Source organism: Neofelis nebulosa, chromosome 13 (genome assembly GCF_028018385.1).
Source record: "Neofelis nebulosa isolate mNeoNeb1 chromosome 13, mNeoNeb1.pri, whole genome shotgun sequence".
NCBI classification, from domain to species: Eukaryota; Metazoa; Chordata; class Mammalia; order Carnivora; family Felidae; genus Neofelis; species Neofelis nebulosa.
In genome coordinates this window covers 17,339,259-17,361,837 of record NC_080794.1, presented here as the reverse complement: position 1 = coordinate 17,361,837, position 22,579 = coordinate 17,339,259, and the positions used below count along the sequence as shown (strand labels likewise).

Genomic DNA, 22,579 nt, shown 5'->3' with positions numbered 1-22,579 from the left:
TTTGAGGAGGGGGCTCAGCAGGGAATGTATCTAAATGCTCACATAATCATGGAAATTTTGAGTCTGGTAAAAATTTATGGATGATCTTAGCGTTTTCTCAGGATAAATGGATTTTTGGGAAAGTCAGAACTGCAGTGCTACAGACGCCAGTGGTTGCACTCGGACAGATGTGACGTGCAGTCCTGGCTCTGGTCTCATTTGCCGGGAGCCTCTGAACGCCGTCAGCTTCCGTTTCTCCTCCTGTGCCAGAGTTGCCTGTCTATCGCAGCATAAAAAACTACCCCAAAGCTTGGAGGCTGCAAACAACAACGGTTTATTATGTCTGTGGACTGTGTGGGTTACCTGGGAGCTTTTTCTACCAATCTGCCTTAAATTTGCTTGGACGCTGCTGGCTGGCCCAAGCCCTGGTTCGGCTAGGATGGCTGAATTGTCTGCAGTCTGCACGTGGTCTTGCGTTGCAAACTTCCTCACCGCATGGCGATCTCTGGGTCCCAAACAGTGCAAAGGCGGAGATTGCAGTCCTGTTGAAATCTGGGCCCTGCGACGCACATGATGTTGCTTCTCCCGCCATTCACTGATTAATAGACCAGGTTCACGGTGGGGCGAAAGAGGCTGTGCTTCCTGGTGGCAGGAATTGCAAATGATACATAGCCATATTTCCTCTTCTGGAGGCCCTAAAACCTCAAAATGTCAACAAAAAATAATATACGTGTTTAACGCAGTGTCTAGATTTTCAATACGTTTTCCAGCATAAGACTTCGGCTGTTCTTAGCATTTGTGATTGCTATTTCCTGAGGACTTCTCAGTGACCAGTCCCTGACACGTTCAGAGTTTGTAATGAGGCTGCAGGAGGCACAGCTGTATTCTCCTGACAGTGGCTCTGGTTGGTATGAGTTTCAAACGCACCTTTAAAGTTAAAGGTGATTGCGTTCGGGACTACCACCTTCCCTGTTCCTATGGCTGGTTTCCTCCTTGACTGCTCCTCATTTTTCTTTATAGCGCATATTCCCACCTAACATAAGTACGTCTTCATTTGTTTATTTCCTCTCTTCTTCACGAGATAAAGAAGTCTGTATGCTTGCTTTCCTTGTGGAACCTCAGGGACGAGAAACTGAGGTCTGTCGGGTTGAAGGGGTGAATGAATGATTCCACCAGTTGCAAAACCCATTCCCTGTTAACAAAGGGTGGGGCAAGCAGTTGAGTATGACTGACATTGGTTTTATAATAAGGGTGAGTGAGCAAAACTTGTTTAACCTCAGTACCTTTTTTTTTTTTTTTTTTTTTTTTTTTTCTTGGCTGAAATTTATATTTCTGAGAGTCTGCCCCACCTCCCAGGGCAGGGAGAAGGGGGGGTGGGGCGGAAAACAACACCTACTGAACAACTTACCATTCCTTTATCAGCGTTTTAAACATTCCTGAAGTACAGCAAAATGCATTATAACCTCAGATAACTTTTTTTTAATATTGTATTTTTAGCTCTTGGCTCAATGTCCCAGAACTTATATTCAAGAAATCCTACCAATCCTAACATGCCTTCTGAGGCCCCTCTGAAGTACTGTAGAATAATAACGGGTTTCTCTTTACAAACTTGTTTAAGGAGTCAGATTTAGAATAATTGTTTCCGAGTATCTATGAATGATGGTACTTTGTTATGAAGGATTTTGTTGTGTATCATAGTTAATTTGAAAATCAGCGTGGATTGCTTTACTTAAAATCCAAAGTGTAAACCTAAGAGGCTTCACGATGACATAAGGTTATTTTAAGAAAACATTCTCAGTGGCAAACACTGTTTTACTAAAATCCGTCTCTTTAGATGGGAGAAAATGACCTAAGGCAGAATGAGATTTCAAGACCAATATTGTAGGAGTACCATTTAAATCTGTTGTATTTAGTGGACACAAGTGAAGATAACTGATCTTAGTAAAGCATTAAACTTTTGAATGTCAGTTAGACCTTTTAATTAATAAGCATTGAACCTTTTAGTAAAGAACATAATGTAAATACATACTTTTTTTTCCCATGCATTTTTATTCCTAAGGAGTCTGGTGGGTTCTTTGAAAGTAAAAATGGTCTTTAGAGCCTGCCATTCTGGCATAACTAATATTATGCTGAAACAGTTCTTTCCGTTTATAAATGTATTTATCTTACTTGATTTGAAAATAAAGCGATGAGGAAGGTAGGGCCTAAACAATTATCTGCATTTTTCAGGCAGAACTGCTGAGGTTCAGAGAATCTGTCTGTCACACATGCAAGGTGTACAGCTGGTGAGTAGTGGAACTAAGACTAGAATCTGGGTGGTCTGTGTTCTACTCCATGAACTCCCTGACCATAACCACCACCTCTACAGGCACAACACTCATACTCAGATTCCATAAACTCCCCTCAAGACCTCGATAAAGAAGGTGCTATTAGCCTCATTTTTCAGATGGAAAGATGGAGGTTACAAGGGGGTACTAGCGTGCCCTAAGGTCGTAGAGCTAACAAGTGGCCAAGTGGGTAAGGGAACCACAGAAGTTTGTGCCTGTGATAAATGATCTTTCCTTTATGCTGCTTACTCTTCTTTGGTATGTTATGGGAATGTTCACTTCTCTTAGTGTTTCCAGCAGCTTACCAGAACCATGGTTCCGCTAAGACTGAGGGCTTGAGGATGTATGGACTTGTGTATGTACTGTCTCTGTGTAACCTCATTCCTTCTGGTTATCCCTCTCTCTCCTGTTTTTTTTTTTTTTTTGTTTTTAAGCTCTGTACCAACTGGTACCAAATGGAAAATATCGATGTGCTATGGTGACATTTGCTCCTTTCCAAGTTCAAGGTGCTCACATTTTTATTCTGAATGAAATTATCGCATTGATTTTTCAAATCCTATAAAGTATGAAGCCTAGGACAGTGTGAGAATCCACCCTAGGAGCAAGGACTTTAAAATGATTTGTGACTGCTCTTCAAATGGAACAGAGGGGGGTTAGGAAGTATTTCCTGTAAGGATGATGCTGATTTTCATCGTTGTAAAAAATCTTGCCAGGATTGAAGCTATATTCATTCTTCACAAGCCAAAATACCTTCGTCATATATATGGGTGCTAAGAATTTTTTTTTAACTCATCTTTCTGAGAGCTTATTTGGCCAAGAATTAGAAATAGACTGCATTTGTGAATAAGTGGATATCTGCTCCAATTCCTCAGTTCAAATTCCGTTGAAGACAGAATGAAATAGAGCACCCATAGTTCTGTTCTGGGGGCTGTGGATTGAATTAGAATGGAGATTGAAATAATTGTTGTCCTTAAAGGCAGAGAATCTAGTTCTTAGGCAAGAAGATAGGGATGTTTTCTTTTCCATCTACACTCCCTGTTCTATTAAGTGGTTACATATATCATTTCAATTACACTGGGATTGATAATCTAATTCCAATGTCAACACGTTAATTCTCTGACATTGAATTAGAAATAAGATGAGATTTCTTAAGAGCTTTTAGTAAAAGAATGCATCTGAAGCTTAGGGACCTAAAAGGGAATGACTAGCACACTTCATGACTCAAATCATTTTTAATATAAATTATTGCATACTTACCAAATATGATGTTTAGTTTAATTGGAAATTCTTAAGGGGTGCCCGTGTGGCTCAGTCAGTTAATCGTGGTCCTCAGGGTCGTGGGTTCGAGCCCCACAGCAGCTCTGTGCTGACAGCTCAGAGCCTGGAGCCCGCTTCAGATTCTGAGCCTCCCTCCCTGTCCCTCCACTGCTTGTGCACTCGCGTGTGCACTCTCTGAAAAATAAACATTTAAAAAATAAAATGGAAAATACTTACCTTAAAAAATCATTTGGGTTTAAGAAAATGAAGCATTATAGGAAACAAATGCTCATAAGGTGTCAGTATTCTAGCAGATAAGTATCCTTGAGTCTATGTATTTTACACATGACATGATTTGCCTAACACATGCATTTGCTTTCTGTAAATGTACAGAATTTGTTTCTATCGTGTAATTGTTTGGCTCACTTGAGCTTTATCATAATAGCATGTCTTAAAAACTTCCTACATTAAGGGCATAGTTTTTCAGTCCGTGAACATGTCTTTCACAAGTGTCTTTGATCCCCAGTGGGGGGCCCCAGTGCTACATTTCCACGTTGAAGAGGAGATCCCCAAGTCTGATCTGTTCTAAATCTTAATTCCATTTATCTCCCAACAAAATAGCACAAAAATCTTTCTAGTCTCAAATGTTGGGATGCTGACCATAAGGAATGCGCAGCTCCCAGAGCTTCTCCAACAGAAACTGTTGTTCCTCCTCACGGGGACGATTCTTCTCTTTAGAAACCACGAGGTGTTTCTGGTGAGTTATTCCAGGAGTGTAGACTTGTAACAGCTGACCGAAGGTCCTGGAGGAGATTGCTCTTCGGTGCAGTAAACTGAACGTACACCGTCCTCCTGCTTATGGGACGCGGGCCCACTAACAGGAGAGCTTTCCTTGCCCGCGTTTACTTCACCATCCAATCCTCTTAGTTGAACGGCATGTTTGGTACGGTACTTACTGGGTCACGATGAGGAAACCCTGCCTCTCTGTTCACTTGGATTTGGAAGATGGGAAGTCTTGCCTGTATTTCCCTCTTCAGTCTTGGCACAAGTGGGAGCTCTCTTTATATTAAAAGAAAGAACACTTTTTGGAGAGGCTGCAGATACGCATGGGGAGATCATTAGTAGGTACTTCAGTGGCTCTTGCTTCAAGTTGTTCACGGTGCTTTGTAATCGGAGTAAACCGTGTTAGGTCTTCGGGGCTGCTGGTACAACTTGGATTCAGGAGCGTGTCGCAGAGCATAGTGGAGGCTTGTGTGGAATTATTCCGGGGCGTAGCAGTATCTACCCTCCCTGAGTGAGTCTGTGTGTCTTGTTTGATCTTGCCGGAGCATTTGGTCTTTGTGTCGCACATATGCTCGTTGGAATTTGTAATTATCTTGCTGTGGACTCTGTCTCTGCCATGTTTGTTGCTCTCAGACATTTGGCACCACGTAGTCCATGAGCCTGTAGAGGCGAAGTATTACTGCAGACGACACTACCCTGTAGTAGTGGTCCGCTGGACAAAGTTATCGTGTGCAGAGACAGAGTATGACTCCAGACAACACCACCCTGTAGTACTGGCCCATTGGACCCACTTACCACGTGCAGAGGCAAAGTATTATTCCAGACAACACTACCCTGTGTTACTGGTCCATCGGACAAACTTAGAGAGGTATCTACCTTGGGTGGAGTTTTAGAAGTTCGAAACGAGCATCTTGGGACCCTAGGTTTTGGGCCTGCTGGATCAGTGCATGTAAGAATTTGACAAGATGCAAATCAACAAATGGTTCTTGCTCAAGTGACCAACAGGCTTTACACTCTAGGGTCTACTTGCACTGTTCAGATTTTCAAGGGTGATTGGATTAGACCTGCCTTACTCTCTGAGCCTGTTGAAGCCAATGTCCTAAACTTTTCAGATCCCATAATTTTATACCTCCTTTAAAAGGTGCTAGTGATTCAAACCCTGTCACATTGACTCCTGCTAAGCCTAGTAGCCCACTTCCAGAATTTTCACTCAGCATTGCTGGAAAAAACATGAGTCCAGTTATTCCACCAAACATTCCAAGACCTTAGGGTTTGGGAGTTAATCATGGACACACACCTTAGAGTAGCATCCTTCATCAAGGACTTGAAGTTCCAGGATTCAGGACTGGTTTTACAGGTGTGCCCAGTCGACTGGAGCTAACAATACCATTGGACAAGTGAGACCATGATGTACTTATGTACTTAGGAATATTGATCCCTTGACTTCCAATTCATTTAGTAATCAACTACGTATTGACTGTTCAATCATTTACTCTAAGTGTTAGAGAATAGTATGTTCAGGTTACATGAAATCAAGGAAAGTGAATTTTTGTAAAACTTATTTGGGGCTGCGAGAACCTTCTAAATATTAGGGTTTAAACAGGCTTCCTTTGGAAAACATGTTTCTGTAAATTTGAATTTTGATTTTTTTTTTGGTTTTGCTGTTGATTGCAGTGTGATAGACATTATCTTGATAAGAGGAATACTTGAGGAAGCAGATCTGTCACATTATTAAATATTCTCTTCAGTGAAATTTATAAACATGCTTCTTGAATAATGACATACATTCTAGGAAAGGGGGGAAAAAGTGTCCATTTTAAAAGTCTCTTTTATAGCTTTTCCAAACTTCATACGTTTTTCTTTGAGGTCCTCCTGATTTATATCTTGCAAAGGAAAAGTAAAAGTTTTTATCAGAAATTCTAGAACATGTTCTGTCTAGCATAGCTTAAAAGACTTATTGATTTTTTAATAGTGTTTCTCATTAAAATATTTTGTTACATTTGTAAGTAGTTCTTAAAGTGTTTTATTTTGGTTAAATGAATAACAAATCCTTTGTTAATGAACAATGAAGGAATTCCAGTTTTCTGTATTACATTTAATCAAAGAACAACATTTAAAAAATGACATAATAAAAAAAAAAACTGACATAATGATGGAACTTAAATTTTTTGTCACCCTTTTGATTGGCATTAATCTTTTTTAACAAAATCAAATATATTGCCAAAATATATGGAATCCTATGTATAATGTGGGATTTGATATCTTTTCAAAGTTGCATAAATAGTTTGAGTTTATATTATGATTTTGCTGAAATAGACCTTAGTTTATAGAATACAGTATTGGGAGATGTGTAATGGTCAATTTCTAACTTACTTTGCTTTGTCAAAGTCATAAATTGATGAAGTGTGAGTCACGTGGATTATTTTATTTTTTGTTTTGATTATTTTCCAAACGTAAATGTTAAGGACTTGCCAACATGGCCAGTATTACTTATAAAAAGTATCACAAGCAACGTTCACCAATTAAGACAAAAAAGAAAAAAAAAAGTTGGGGTCATATTTAAGGTAGTTTGTTCAATTGGATGAACCTAGAGAAAACCAGATGAGGGGCGCCTGGGTGGCTCAGTCAGTTAAGCGGCCGACTTCTGCTCAGGTCATGATCTCTCGGTCTGTGAGTTCGAGCCCCGCGTCGGGCTCTGTGCTGACAGCTCAGAGCCTGGAGCCTGCTTCTGATTCTGTGTCTCCCTCTCTCTGACCCTCCCCTGTTCATGCTGTGTCTCTCCCTTTCTCAAAAATAAACGTTAAAAAAAATTAAAAAAAGAAAACCAGATGAAGGGAAGAAAGAGAGGGGAAGAGTTATTTAGTTCTTGCCAAAAACACAGATGATTCAGGTCAAATTCATTGGTTAATGATTCATTTCTCCATCGGATATGGGTGTTTAAGATTTCATTTATTATCAACCACAAATCAATGAGTGTTTTCATTTGAGATAGTAGTATAGGTTGCCTTTATGGTTAAATTAAAAAAAAAAACCTGTAGCTGTTAAATTCAAACAAAATGAACTATAAACAACTTATCAAATCATACACTGATAATATGGAATGTGAGGAGTCCCAGTTTAAACTTTTGGGACATGGTTTTCTTTAAAATCAGAAGAGTTTCAGGTCTTCTCAAAATCTTACCAAAACTCCCAAAGGGCGTATTCAGGTAGAATTCTATTCCTTCTTTCTTTCTTTACATTTTTATTTTCATTTTTTTAAATGAAATTTATTGTCAAATTGGTTTCCATACAACACCCAGTGCTCATCCCAAAAGGTGCCCTCCTCACTACCCATCACCCACTGTCCCCTCCCTCCCACCTCCAGAATTCTATTTCATAGTTGGTAAGCAGAATGGTACAGTCCAAGACTGGCCTTGAATTCCCCTCCAGAGGAAATTACTTGCAGGAAATGCAAACAAGTCAATGGGTTATTATTTGATACTTTATCACCTATGAAGAGAGCCATGTAATATATACAGCATATTATGAATATGAAAGACACTGCACTCCTGATGATTTTTTGCATAATAACAGGTACTGAAATTGTTACATTTGTTATGATCTCATATGGTAAAAACAATTGCATATGTTCTTGTATGTTGTGTGCGATTTCAAGCATGCTGACTCCACGGTTCCCTCCGAACATAAACGTCTGGTTTCTCTAAATAGAAGCAGGAGTGCCATGGGCTCTAATTGCCCTGAGCCCAATCAGGTATATTTTTAAGGGTAAGAAATCATTTAGGGCAGTGGGAGATGGGGGCCAAGACCTAGAATGTAGGTGTCTGTAAGCATCACAGAAAAGATTTAGGAACAGCTTCAGAGCCCAGGGACCACACACGAAGAGCCACGAAGGATCTCCTTCTCTGAACCAGACTCTAGGTCACGGGGCCCTGGGAACCCATGCCATAGCCAGGAAACTCAGCAGCACCCGGCCCAAGCTCCTGCAGATGGAGTCGTGGCCACAGGCCTGCGTTGTCTACAAGTTTCCAGAAACCAGCAGCGTCACACAGATTGGCTACCTTCGACTGGTAGAGGAAACCATCTGATGTGGGTGTCATCGGGCTGATATAGCGAGACGTCAGCAGGGCTGTGTGCCGTTCTGCAGGTTCCAGCATCACACCCAGTCCCGGCCTCTGCTGATTGCGCCCCCTTCCTCGGGCTTCAAGGCCAGCAGTGGTGGGCCCGGTCCTCCTCGCCTGGCGTTACTCGGGCCCCTTCTCTGTCTTCCTCTTCCACTTGTCACTGCCCCACGATGCCATGGGGCCCATCAGGACAATCCCGGATGATCCTTCTGTGTTACATTCCACTGATGAGCAGTCCTGGACTCATTTCATGTAGCGTAACCTACTCCCAGGTTCTGACGGAGGCTATTCTCAAGTGCTGTATTAGTAATCATCTTGTTTATGGTATCACCTACTGTATGAGTGGTCATCTGGTTTATAGTATCACCTAGCTCTTAAACTGTGGCCTAAAACCGAATGGTTCACATATTTAATTTCTGTATGTGTTTTCGGTGTTGTTTTGATTTATTATTGGCCGCTGGTTATTTGGACAGCTGCAACACCACACACTCTCTCTAACGCTTTCTGCCTCTGTGCCTTTCTTCTGCCTCTCATGCCTGCCGTTTCAGGAGAAGTTTATAAATTGTGAGGGTAACAGACCTGCGTTAATTTTTTTCGTATGAGCGCAAGTCCTGATGATACCCCTTTCTCTGACAGTTTGCACCAGCCCGACTCTGACTCAGTTTTTAAAATTCTTCTCTTTTGGCAAGAAATTCCTGGCTTTCCTGGGTTCCTTAGCTGACACTTGTTCTTGGATGACTGTTGCGTTGTTTTTCTTGGTTGTCCAACAACCTTCACTCTTCTAGAAAGACCATGGGAAATATAGTCACCAGCCAAAGGAGACCTAACTGGGGCTATGTTCTCTACTCTTTTCCCTTTTCTCCACCTTTTTTTAATACTTTCATTTGTGTATTTTTAATTTTTATAATCTGGGTACAGTTGATAGTTTTGGACAAACAGCATAGTGATTCCAGTTCTCTGCATCTGCTGTTCTCATAAGTGCACGTATCACCACACGGCCCTGTCACCACCACTGCTCCCGGTGTGGTGCCTTTATCCAATGGACCACCTCACTTGGTGACAGTGACCGGGAGCCTGTGCTTCTCACTCCCCCTCACCCACACTCCCTGTCCCTCCACGCACTCCCCCCAGAAGCCAGCAGTTTGTTCTCTGTATTTATGGGTCTGTTTCTGTTGTCTTGTTTCAGATTCCATGTGAGTGAAATCATATGGGAATTGTCTTTCTCTGGCTGACTTAGTTCTCTTGGCATGATACTCTCTGGGCTCATTCATATTGTTGCAAATGGCAAGATCTCATTTTTATGAGACTTTTTTATGGCTGAATAATATTCCATTGTATGGTATCCATTTGTTGATGGCTAGACGCTTACGTTGCTTCCATATTTTGGTTATTGCAAATAATGCTGGAATAGACTTAGGGTGCATATATCTTTTAGAATTCGTTTTTTGGGGGGCTTAGGTGGCTCAGTCAGTTAAGCATCTGACTTCAGCTCAGGTCATGATCTCATGGTTCATGAATTTGAGCTGCACATCGGAGTGAGCCTGCTTAGGGTCCTCCATCCCCCCTCTCTCCTTACCCCTTCCCCACCCATTCTCTCTCTCAAAAAATGAACATTAAAAAAATTAATTTTTTTCTTTCATTTTCTTTGGGTAAATACCGAGTAGTGGAATTATATGATCGTAAGGTCATTCTACTTTTAATTTTTGGAGGAAGCTCCATAGTGTTATCCACAGTGGCTGCACCAGTTTGCATTCCCACCAACAGTGCAAGAGGGTTCCTTTATCTTCTCATCCTTGCTGGCAACATGTAGTTTGTTTTGTATTTACCACAAGCCATTCTTACAGGTGTGAGGTTATATCCTATCATAATTTTGATTTGTATTTCCCTGCTGATGAGTGACGTTGAGTATCTTTTCATGTGTCTGTTGACCATCTGGATGTCTTCTTTGGGAAAATGTCTATTCAGGTTCTGTTTTTTTGTTTTTGTTTTGCCGATTTTAATCAGAGGAATGTTATTTACTATTACTATTCGATGTTCAGTTGTAGAAGTTCTTTATATATTTTAGGTATTAACTCCTTATAGTTATATATTTGTAAATATCTTCTCCCATTCGGTAGGTTGTCTTTTAGTTGCTGTGGCTAACATAAGAGCAATTATTGCCTGTGCTCTCTTCTAAGAGTTTTATGGTTTCAGGTCTCACAGTTAGGTCTTTAATCTACTTTTAGTTTGTGTATGCTGGAAGAAAGTGGTCCAGTTTCATGCTTTTGAATTGCTGTCCAGTTTTCCCAATACTACTTATTGAAGAGACTGTCTTTTCCCAAGTACATATTCTTGCCTCCTTTGTCATGGATTAATTGACCATATAATTGTGAGTTTATTGCTGGGATCTCTGTTTTGCTCCATTGGTGTCTTTTTGAGCCAGTATCCTACTGTTTTGTTTACGACAGCTTTGTAGTATCTCTCAATACCTAGGATTGTGATGCATCCAGCTTTGTTTTTCCTTCTCAAGATTGTTTTTGCCATTTGGGGTCTTCTGTGGGTCCATAAAAATTTTGGTGGTATTCTATTTCTGTGAAAATGCTGTTGATAAGGATTGCACTGAATCTGTGGATTGCATGGGGTGGTACATTGTTTCCCCCTTTTATTTCTAAGTGAACTTGTCAGTGCTGCTGCGTACGTGGGAACTAGGCTTGCGGGAAGCCCAGCTACATTCCTCGTTCCCACACTGCAAGGAACCATGCATGTGCAGATCAGTATCATGTTGAGGGGTGTAGACGTTGAAGCCCTACTACGTGGCTTTGACCAATAGTTTTAGTCCTTATTTAGCTGTGTAGCCTTGGGCGAGTTAATTTCTCCCGGTGTTAATGTGCCCATATGTGAAGTAGTAGTTTTAAGATGTGTAAATTGCAATATGCTATGTACGAAATAAGTTATTATTTATGAAAATTTTCTAAAACACAAATGCTGACATTTTAACTTTCTCTTTACCTTTTCTTTTTTACCTTTTCAATAATTACTTTATGACCCTTGGTTCCAGACCTTTAGACTGTTAGCACATTTAGAAGAGAACTTTAGGAGAACAATCACATTGAAGAAAGCATCTATAATCACCAAAGGGTGATTATAGTTAGGGTACTGAGCGATGTGATTCTTTACCATCTATAGGGAAAAGGTAGGTTCTTGATGTGGAGAGACCACAGAAATGGCCTGTCAATAAGTGAAGATTTGTTTTCTTGACTAAAGACATTAATAGATGCCATCCCTAACTTCACATATATATAAACTAACATGCCTGATGCTCTGATGTTCATTAAGGTTTTGTTTAAAGTAAAAAAAAAAAAAAAAAAAAAAAATAGGCCCAAGTGACTTTTCCTAGAACGTAAAAACACCTGAATAGGACAATGAATAAATAAGTTAACATTTTATGGTGTCAGAGGGGACAAATAAGCAATTAATTTCCTTTTTTAAGAACACTTAGAGCAGATTCAGGAGAGAGGTGGTGTGAAGTCCTGATAAAAGAAAAAATAGAAATAAAAGACAGGGATTTGGCGAGAGAGACTCCTAATTTCTATTGTACTTAGATGTTCACCTGCTCTGAGCGAGAATAATCCACCATGGAGATAGATACACACCCATAGTTCAGTGTTTATGCTACCAAGCAAAGACCAAAAGTGATATTGAAGTTTTATGAACAAGATGATGCCTATATTATTGGAGTAAATATCCTGAAAGTTTTAAGAAAGCTAGAAAAATATAGGTGAGAGTGTACAACTTTATTATATTTAATGTATACTTTGGTTAGCAATTAAAAAAATAGGAAGAGGAAACTGAATACTAAGAAAAAAAATTTTTTAGAAAACCATAAGGGTTAAGAGTAAGAGTTCCATGTAAGAGACCAAAATCAAACCATCTAACAAAGAAGAAGTTAGCAAGAAAGGTCATCCATAACACAACTTATGGAAGTCTCAAAACACACAATATGCATTTCACTAGAAAATAATCTAATGGTGGCATCTTAAATACCATGGCCGGAGCCTGGAAGGGTGGGCCCATAGGACATGCTATGTTAAGTTTTTGAATTCTCTTCATGAGAAATTGATTCAAACCTGAAGACAGATACATGGGTAATAGATGGAGAGATGATCGATCATATTTGTTGAAAAGGCAGCTGCTGGTCAGTATGTCATGGATAGTTATTCTAACACCGATGCATTCACTCGTTACTAAAATGCTATCTAAAACTGCGAAATTGGTGCATGCATACGTGTTTTGTTCTGAAACAGAGGGTTACAGACTTCCTTTGTTCCTTTCCTAAAATGTTTCTAATTTTATGTTGACTTTTAGGGTATTCTTACTGAGTTTTTAATTATCATGATCGTTAATATTACTGGTTTTCCCTGATTAAAACCTTACACTTTAATATAAGAAGTACAATGTGTATTTTATGAGCCAGTAGTTCTGCCACAATGTCAATATCTGTTAACAAAATCTTAAATCATGGCTAAATTATATGTGAGCATTTTCACCAACAGTTAGGTTTGGAGGAGTTACTTTAAAATTTCTGGCTACATGAAGAGTAGATAGAAGTTCTATACTAGGCTTCGTTGCTTTAATTCAGTTCCTTTTCTGATATTGGTACTTCAGCTTCTGAGCCTTTATCTAAAAAATGGGAACCTGATAAATTCCTAAAAGGTTAAACATGTCCCTTTAACTCCTTTGCTAAGTAAAGTAGCAAACGGTAGCTTCTTTTAAAGAGATATTTATTCCTACTTCACAACATCCACAGAATAGGCTGAGAATAACATTGAATTACTATACTGGTCTTTCTTTGGAATCTCCAGGGCATTGTATCTCTTTCTGCCTTCTGATAGTTACGTATTTGTCTCATATCCACGTATATCCTGTAAGCTGTTTGAAGACCTATTAGACACCTACTTCATCTTGGAAACCTCCACCAGTAGCTAGATGCTTAGAAAATATGCTAAAATAAAAGCATGTAAGAATGTTGGTTAGTTGTACTAATCCCGGTAAACCAAGTTGGACTAAGATAGACAGCAGTAGTATGCTATTTTGCGTAGAAAGTTTTATGCAAACCAGAATTATCCTGTTTTAAAGATAAACATCAAGGAGGCCTGTTTTCCAGACTGCTAATTACTTAATAACTCATTTTTAACATGCTAGAATTTGAGATAAAGTCCTCCTGAACTCTCAAATGGAGGCCGTACAATGTAAGACATAAGATCCTTATGACCTATAGCACATAAAATGATGGTAGAATAATTGTTTCCCTTTCTTTGCTCTAACAAATAAAATTGCCTAGAGAACATAACACCCCAAGCCTGGGGTACCTGGTATACTCTCTTGGTGGCAGTATTTCCTTCCAATCCATCTTTTGAAATGAAGGAAAACTTACTCTAAGGGTAATAGCCAAGAAGTGCTTTACAGCTCATGAGCTACATGTCCTTACTGGGCGTGCTTCATCTTCCTTCAGTGAGTTAAGCCTCCAATTCTTGATTTTGGCCCAGGTCATGATCTCATGGTTTGTGAGATCAAGCCCCATATCAGCATGGAGCCTGCTTGGGATGCTCTCCCTCCTTCTCTGTCCCCTACCCCCTGCCCCGGGATCATGTTCTTTATCCCTCAAAATAAGTAATTAAACTTCAAAAAAATGACTAAATGCTTTTAATAGAATAATCTTAGGCCAAGAAGCAAATACTTTGTTGTGTACAGGATTCTATTTACATCCCATCAAATAGAGCACTGACCTTATTAGTAAACCCGAAACCACTAGTTTTGATGAATAACATAACTGATGTATTTAGCCCATTTTAGACAGGTCCAATAGTTTTCAATATTCTTCAAATTTTATTTGAAGAACCCATTAATGAATGCGTGGTCTCTTCGAGAATGAGTAAAATCTAATGTGGAATCTTGAGCCTGTTGGAAAGCTTAGTTGAAAAAAATCCAATAAAATTAAAATATTAATCACTGAAAAGTCATGCAGGAATATTTTACACCTTCTTCCCTGAGTCATCAAAGCTAAAACTGGGAGTCTCCAGCAAACAAACTGAGCATGATTCAGATACTATATGTCAAAACCCAGACTAAACACTCCTGCCCCTTTGCCGGAAAAAGCATTGCTTTAAAAACCAAGTACAAAGAGGTAAGCTTAAATAGCGGCCAAAAAGAATCCTTTCCCGCAAATAGTGGCTCTTGTGAGGAGACCCGACAAGCCTGCGGCAGGAGTTCTCTTGAGGTCCAGTTTCCTCCTCATATCCTGGCTTACAGTCACACGAGTTCTGTGGGGTAACATCCTGATCATGTGTCTAACTTAAACACTGGAATAACCTATAAAAAATTGAGAACCAAAGACTGATTTTTCTACGTGGTATTTGGTTGTCTGCAGAATTCCACATACTATCAAATGGAATTTCGAGCAAATCAAGATGAGCAGAAAAGATAAATTCCAAATAGTAGGAAATAATTGTCTATAAACTGTTAGCTTTTTAAGTTTTTTTTTTTTTTGAGAGAGTGAGGGAGGCAGAGAAGAGAATGACAATCTCAAGCAGGGTGTGCACTATCAGCATACAGCCTGATGCGGGCCTTGAACTCATGACCTTGAGATGATGCCCTGAGCCAAAGTCAGACGCTTAACTGAAACACCCAGGCACCCCATAAACTGTTCCCATTTCTAATAACAAATTAATATAAGTGTTGTAAGAGCCATGATTGCAATTTGATAGATGTGGACCTGAAATGTTCCATTGCTTCTTAACATTTGTAGCCTTTTGCAGAGAAGAGTTTCTCCTTTAAGTTCCTTTCTCGGAAACCATTCTGTTTATCTCTGTTACTTTTGAGTGTAAGTTTCACAATAAAGTTTTACAAACAGAACTGTAGTTTAAGAAAAATCAAAGTTTCTTATCCTCTCGTGCGGATGTTTGGACGTCCTTTAAATTTTTTACCCATTAATTGAGTGTTGTTTTCATGAGCAAATGTTAAAGTTCAATATGTTAATTAGGTGGGAAGAAAAACCTCACCATGCTGATTAAGCAAATGAACGTAATAAGGGGTCACAAGTGGCTAAGGAGGGAGTTTTTCCCTTATTTTTCCCTGGCTTTGGAGAAGAAACCAGGGCAAATATTCTCACTGGTGAGATATAGGCAAAACTGAACTGACGTGGATTTGCAGAGACACAGAAGGACACCCTCCCATCTGCACTTAAAGATGTAAAAGAACAAGGTGTTAGATCCTTTGACAAGTTTCCAATGCAGAAGTTGTGATAGTGCAGACAGGAAAACTTAACATGGGAATTCAAATTTCAGACAAACTGGGTGTGAGCTAGGTTTATGGGAAACGTGATAGAAAGTAAAGACCAACAATAGTGATGATGCAACTATTGCCAGGAAGTCACAACTTATTACAACAGCATCCTGTATCCTCCGCATCTCTAGTTCTGAGCAATTCAGTCCTAGAACTCCTCACTGAGAAATCTACTTGAACGTCACTTCCGTACCATCTATGTTTTCTTCTTCCTTAATGAGATCTGGCGACTTTCAAGCACACTCACTGGAAAAGCAGCCACATCGTTCGTGCTTTTTGGCAGAAGATCAAAACCGTTAGTTCTTAGCGCTTTCTGTGGCAAACTCAAAATTGGCATTGACACCAAAGTCAATACCCAAAGGAGTCATTTGCCTGCTTTAAATAATGTCTGCATAACCAGCACTCTCTATGTGTGCTGATGGGCAAGAAGCTCTAACGAGCTGTGGACGGGACACAGAAGGTTGTTACCTGATACTTGGAATCTGGATTCGTTCGTATTTTAACATGGTTCATGGTTGTAAAAGTGATTCAGTAGAGCTACATTTTCAAGAGTTCCCCTTCTAGGATGTTTTTATTTTATGGGTCCGATCAGCTCTCACTTCCCTTATTCCTTTACTTTTGTTAATGAAGCTTCTACAAAGTTCTGGGATGCTAGTGACCTGCCATCTACTGGCCATCCTGCCTCTCCATTTCCTCAGTGACCCTCTCGGGCGTTTCAAAGATAAGTTGCTGATTGAAATGAAAATATTGCAGCCGCCTGTCCCTTTTTGTGTTTATGGTAGTGACTGAATAGAATCTTGTTTTTTCTTGTATGCACAAATAAGTATTTTACATAAATTTCAGCTAAAATCCATATTCATTTGCAGCTGGGGTTCTTTATTTTTGGGTTTGCCCCTCTTGAGTCTATTACGGGAGGCTATCGTACTTGTTACTCACTTGCAATATTCCATGTGATTGCCTTAAAGTCCTCTCTGATCTCTCACCAACGAGGTTACTGTGGGTGATCCTGTCCTTACGTTCCTATTGGGCACTAGGTATTTGGTTTTGGCATGATATTACCTGCACTGTCTTTTTTGTATTTTAATATGTTCTGGATGTTCTGGAGAGTGTTCACTCCACTTTCTCTTATATAACTGCAGTTAATTAAATGGTGCATGATATCATTTTGAGTCGACATCCTTATCCCATCTCTTTTTACAGAAGGAATCCTGTCCTCATTCTAGCACAGAACCATGTAATTGATTCTCCCCCTATATAAAAACCCTGTTGCAACTGACTAGTCGAACTTCTTGTGGCTGAAGAACTCACGGGCATTCCTACTTCTGTGACAAACATTACTCCTGTCTGGAATGATCTTTCTATCTTTGTAAATCATTGAACGTCCAGCCCATCATCCCTGAGGTATGGAGCTGTCCCTTCCAATGGCACAAAGTTACTTCTAACTCTCCTGAATTCCCAAGACCCTCATTCAACTCTTGACTTGGCTTCCTGGTAGGGTGGCTGCTATCGAGAAGTTACCGGAACATTGATAAGCTCCTTGAGACCCTCCCATTTTGCAAATTGACAAAAACACCTTGTACAGTTATAATCCTCTCTCGAAGTGTTCCAACTTATATTAACCTTGATAAGTGCAGTTAGTAAATACTGCATGTCAAAACTAATGCTGTGTAGGTAATAAACGTCTCTCTCAAACACTTTTCCTTGCACATGCATAACATTCCAAAACTCTTGCAAGGTGCATTGTGGGTTTTAGTGTTAAGTGCTGGGAGTGAATCTGTAGTGGAGGAAAGTTACCTGAGCTGTTGAACATTTTAAAGATGGGCTACTAGGACAACAACAGTAGTGTGATGTAGCACTGTGGCAGGATGGGGTCTTGATGCTTGCTGACAAGAGTACAGAATGTGTACACGTTGCTTCCTTCGCGGGAGATGCTGCGTTCACATTGCTTGGCACATTTGCTGTTACTTGTTACCTAGGTCCAATTTATCTCCCCTAAGAAACATTCAAAAGTGGGAGGGGAAGATCGATGCTTATTGTTTTATTTTTAATCATTGGCGTAACTGAGGGCAGTTTTGCACTTCGGTAGTCAGGGTCTGGGGTGTAGAAAAAGATCACCCCAGCCTGCCTTCCTGTAACGGCCATTGAGAACCTGATTTTGGGACCATCTCCCACGTCTTCACTTGGCTGATTTCTTCCTGGGTCCTGAGGTAGATGTGATTTTTATTGCCAAGCCCCTGCAAAACAGAATCCTGGGCAAAAAGATTACCATTCCATAAATGCCATAAAACTCTGGATAGTATTTATCACGTCTTAATGTGGCACATTGTTTATCAATCTTATTGGGAAAAAAAAAAGACACAATGGTCTTATTCACCCTTGTGTCCTGGTGTGTAACACAGTGCCCTGCCGTATTTCCTTTGCTAAAACTTGCGGAAGGAAGGGAGCACTTAGTGAACAAAGTCTTGCGTGTATTTGACTTTACTAGATAAGTATTTTTTGAAAGTATGAATAGATCATTCTGGTGAGCTGGGCTCCACCCTGTTACTGTGAATAGGAAAACAAGTCAAGAAACATTAAAAAGGCCACAAAATCACAGTATTTTATATCAAATGAAAATTGTATAACCAATGGCATTTCTTCTGGTTATACCAGATTGTCTTTAAAATAAGTAAATGAGGGGCGCCTGGGTGGCGCAGTCGGTTAAGCGGCCGACTTCAGCCAGGTCACGATCTCGCGGTCCGTGAGTTCGAGCCCCGCGTCGGGCTCTGTGCTGACAGCTCGGAGCCTGGAGCCTGTTTCGGATTCTGTGTCTCCCTCTCTCTCTGCCCCTCCCCCGTTCATGCTTTGTCTCTCTGTCCCAAAAATAAATAAAAAACGTTGAAAAAAAAAATTTAAAATAAGTAAATGATCTTTTGTGATATTGTAATTAATACAGCCCTTTATTAAAGAAAAATCATATTTTTATTAACATGTTTTTGGTATTTGGCTGTGTATTTTATATGGTGTCTTTTTAAGGTCCCTGCCTCAATAGAATTTTTATCTCTATTCTGGCAATGCCTGACATCATGCTTTGCATATGGAATGTACTTATAAACTGCTTGCTTGCTAAATTTAATTTAAATTAAATGTTCAGAAACTTAATTTTATAGTCACCATGCATGAGAGAACTTTAGACTCGTCAACAAAGGAAGGTCAGTATGAATCCTGACTTTGATCTGACTATTAGTCTTTGTTGAGTGTCAAAAGTAATGGAGAGCCCCACATAAGGGATTGTACTCGTTCTATAGAAGATTTTTACTCAATCTCCTAGTTTCAGTGCTGTATCAGTTATCTGTCCTCTATCTCCCTGTTTATCTGCATTGCAAGTGGGAAAGTAAGTCTCACTATATTTACCATATATGTTTGCTCTAGTAAAAGTTTACTTTTCTAATTGAAAAGTTGGTTCATTTGCAGCTAGAAACAGTTCTTAATACACATATGAACAAAATTGGACTCTTAAAAGGGAATTTGAGAAACACTCATCTCTCTCCATATCCCCATGAGGCCTTCAAAGTCAGAAAAACCAATAGAATCGAAGAAGTCTCATTTGTCCACACAAAATATTGCTCTATTGCATCAGTAGAATTCTTTTCCTGAATGGCATGGCTTTCAAAATATCTTTCTAGAAAAGACCTAGCCTTTTCCTGGCTTAGAGGACAGACAAGCTATCCCCATGAAACAGAGGATTGCTCGAGGTCAGTCAGACTTTGCTATTTTTTGAATCTAAATGTCCAGCTCAGTACAGGGTTCAGAAAAGCTGCTAAAATATTATACTCATCATGGTGTACCTCATTTCCGTGAGTTGACGTAACAAATTTTCTTCCCCCTGGTGTCCTTTAGACAAGGAGAAATGGAGCATTTCTGATGTGGGGAGACCAAAGAGCAGTATTTTTAAGGTGTGTTCTAAGGAGCACTAATCTAGCAAGATGCTTACGTAAGAAAATACCCCATGGTTTCTCTTGGAGAATGTACAAGCAACATTAGCATCACTTCCCAACTTTGCCTAAATCTACTTTCTGTATGGTACTCACACTTTGTTGGGAGAAGACAGCCCCGGAGTGATGTGTCAAGTGGGGCATCTTGGCGAGGCCCTGGTGACAGGAGAGGAGTGACTGGAGAAGTTGGGTTTGCTACGTGAGTGCACATGTCACCATGTTGTCACTGTGGCTGAAGTTTGACTTTGTTGTTAAAATTGAAATGAAACATTTGAAACCCTCTCTTTGCTCTGAAATCATACAGTGATTATTCCCAGTAATACATACATGTTTATATTTGAGAAGTGATAATATGTTTAAGGTCAAGCCTCATGTTTATTTGGCTTGATGAGAAGTAAGAGGCTACTTCAAACTGAGTCGGTTGATGGATTCCATGTCAGGGACAGTATGAACGGGAGTGGATGGGTGTGAGGGAGATGAAATTATCCTGGTCAATGGTTCTGCCTTAAAGTTACCCTTGATGTACTTTAAAGGGAAGATCCCAGCTTTATTTCAAAATACAAAAAGATAGGTAAAGATTGCTAAATATAATACTGATTATGAGTATGAATGTTAGAAGTGATTCTGAACATTTTATAATTTAGGAAAGAACACATTAATCCAAAAGAACAGTTTATAATTTCTGAAAAGACAGATTTCTGTGTGGCTGTCAAAAAGGGGGATGTATAACACAAGAAAATGGTATAATTAGCAGTTAATTTAAAGTAACTAAAGTGTATTAGCCTTAGTCAAGTGAACGGTTTTATTTTTGTTGCCGTCTTTAGTAATCACACATGTATGAGTCATTAAAAAGCCAATCTGGTTGGTTTCAGTGCATGCTGTTTTATCTTGTTTTCTCTCTGCCAGTGCGCCCGTTTACCCGTAAATGGTTCACATCTGTTCTTTGTAATTTAGTGATTATGTGAAGGCCTCTGCCCCCCCCCCACCAACCCTTTATTTTAAAAGGACCATGGGAAGCTTCATTTGCATAAGATTTAAGAAAAAACTTTGATTTCTGAGGTTCTTTGGTTATTTGCAAACTTTCCTCGCAATTGGGTCACCAAACCTCTATGAAATATTAAACATTTAAAAATGTTTGTTATTTTCTATGATCATACCCAGTTTAGCTTAATATCGTTTGATGGATGGTCCCTGGTATTTTTCAAGCTATTGGCAGCACTTGGCCCTTTTGATTCCGATCCAAAGAAAAAGCTGGTTCATTGGGATCACCATATGTCTCAATGCCAGGACAGCCCTTGTTTACACCTGTTGTCCTGATGTAATTATCGGTATTCCTTCTCTCAAAACTGTGCACTACTGGATGACCGTGAGTGTGTTCACCCTCCATATGAGGCATGACTTTGGAATCAGTAAGAGAGAAAATGATTTCACGCTGCGGTGGAAGAGGTCCTGGAGAGTGGCTGTTAACTTTTAAGTTGGTATTAATCAAAATGAAACGTTTTGGAATTCATCTACTCGAAAAAAAGGTATAAATTATAGCATATTTTCGTATATAGTAGGTTATATTTCTAGTTTATGTAGAGTCTGTTTTAGGCTATTTGATAACAGTGCAAAGCGAAACATTGTTTAATAGGGTTTCCCCATCATGTCAGAGAAATGTTTTTCCCAGCATCACTCGTGTATTTTTTTCTATTGTACTTACTAATACATCTAGCCTTGCCTACTGTAGGCATTTGATATACACCTTATTGATTTCCATGTGTTACATGGCTCTTTTACTTAGAGGCCTATTACATCTTCTAGTGTTCATGGAATCCGTTGGTTTAGAGAACCAGCTGCTTGACAGAGGTGAAATTGCCCCTTCAGGTGAGGGGAGAGCTATGTGCTTGGCATTGCAGATCATTTTATATATGTTAGTTGAAAGCTGAGTTTCTTCCTAGGGATTATCCTGAGCACTGAGAAATTTCTGTGTCGATATCTTCTACTTGAGCCCGTGGATAGGGTCACATCGATAATTACTGTCTAACCATACTGGATACACGATATGGGGTGCTGTGACATATTTGACTAGAAAATGACACTGGGGCTCAGAAGAGGGGTTGACCTTCTGACCACAGGCCTGTTTGTGATGCTCCTGCTGTGTTCTTTGCCTCCCAAAAATGAGATGAAGGCCTATCCAAGCTGTATCACAAGTCATAAATGGTAGTTCTGTAAACTACCAAAGATAAAAACATCTGTCTGCTTTCCCAGTTAATGATCCCAGCACATATCCTTCTTAAGTAACCTGTAGTTCCCTGCGTCTAAATAAACGACACTCATGGCTTCTGTAAAGCGAGAGCCACACCTGATCCAAATGTGAAACGGTGACATTTCCTTGGGAGTTATTCATAGCAATGGAAAGGGCACGTTGCCCTTACTTACAAGGCTTTCAGCCAATACTGAGTAAGTCTTACTGTGTAGACTACAGTATTATTCTTAGAACTACCAAGATTACAGATATTATTAGGTATCCATTCTGCAAATTATAAATAATGGCAAATACCTTTTAGAATTCAGACTGTATGCTCCAGCAGACATAGGCCTTTCTGAGTGATTCTGAGAGCTATCTGTTCTGCAGATGGAACAATCAATACTAAATGCAGACATATTTGAAGATCACACCGAGTTTTAGAGTTTCTTAGGCTTTCGGAGTGACGTAAAGATAACTTCTAAGGAAATCCAGTGCAGAACTTCTTAATGGTTCTCATTTTTAATTTGTAAATATGCCTAATTGAGGGGATTGTGTGTTTGTGGCTCGTGTGCATACACACATGCATGT

The 22,579-nt window shown here is 39.7% G+C and overlaps 1 pseudogene; it reads left to right on the top strand.

Annotated features, from left to right (window-relative positions):
* LOC131492387 (zinc transporter 6-like) overlaps positions 1-5,879 on the top strand; it is a 28,883-nt pseudogene extending 23,004 nt beyond the window's left edge.
* The last annotated feature ends 16,700 nt before the right edge of the window (positions 5,880-22,579 follow it).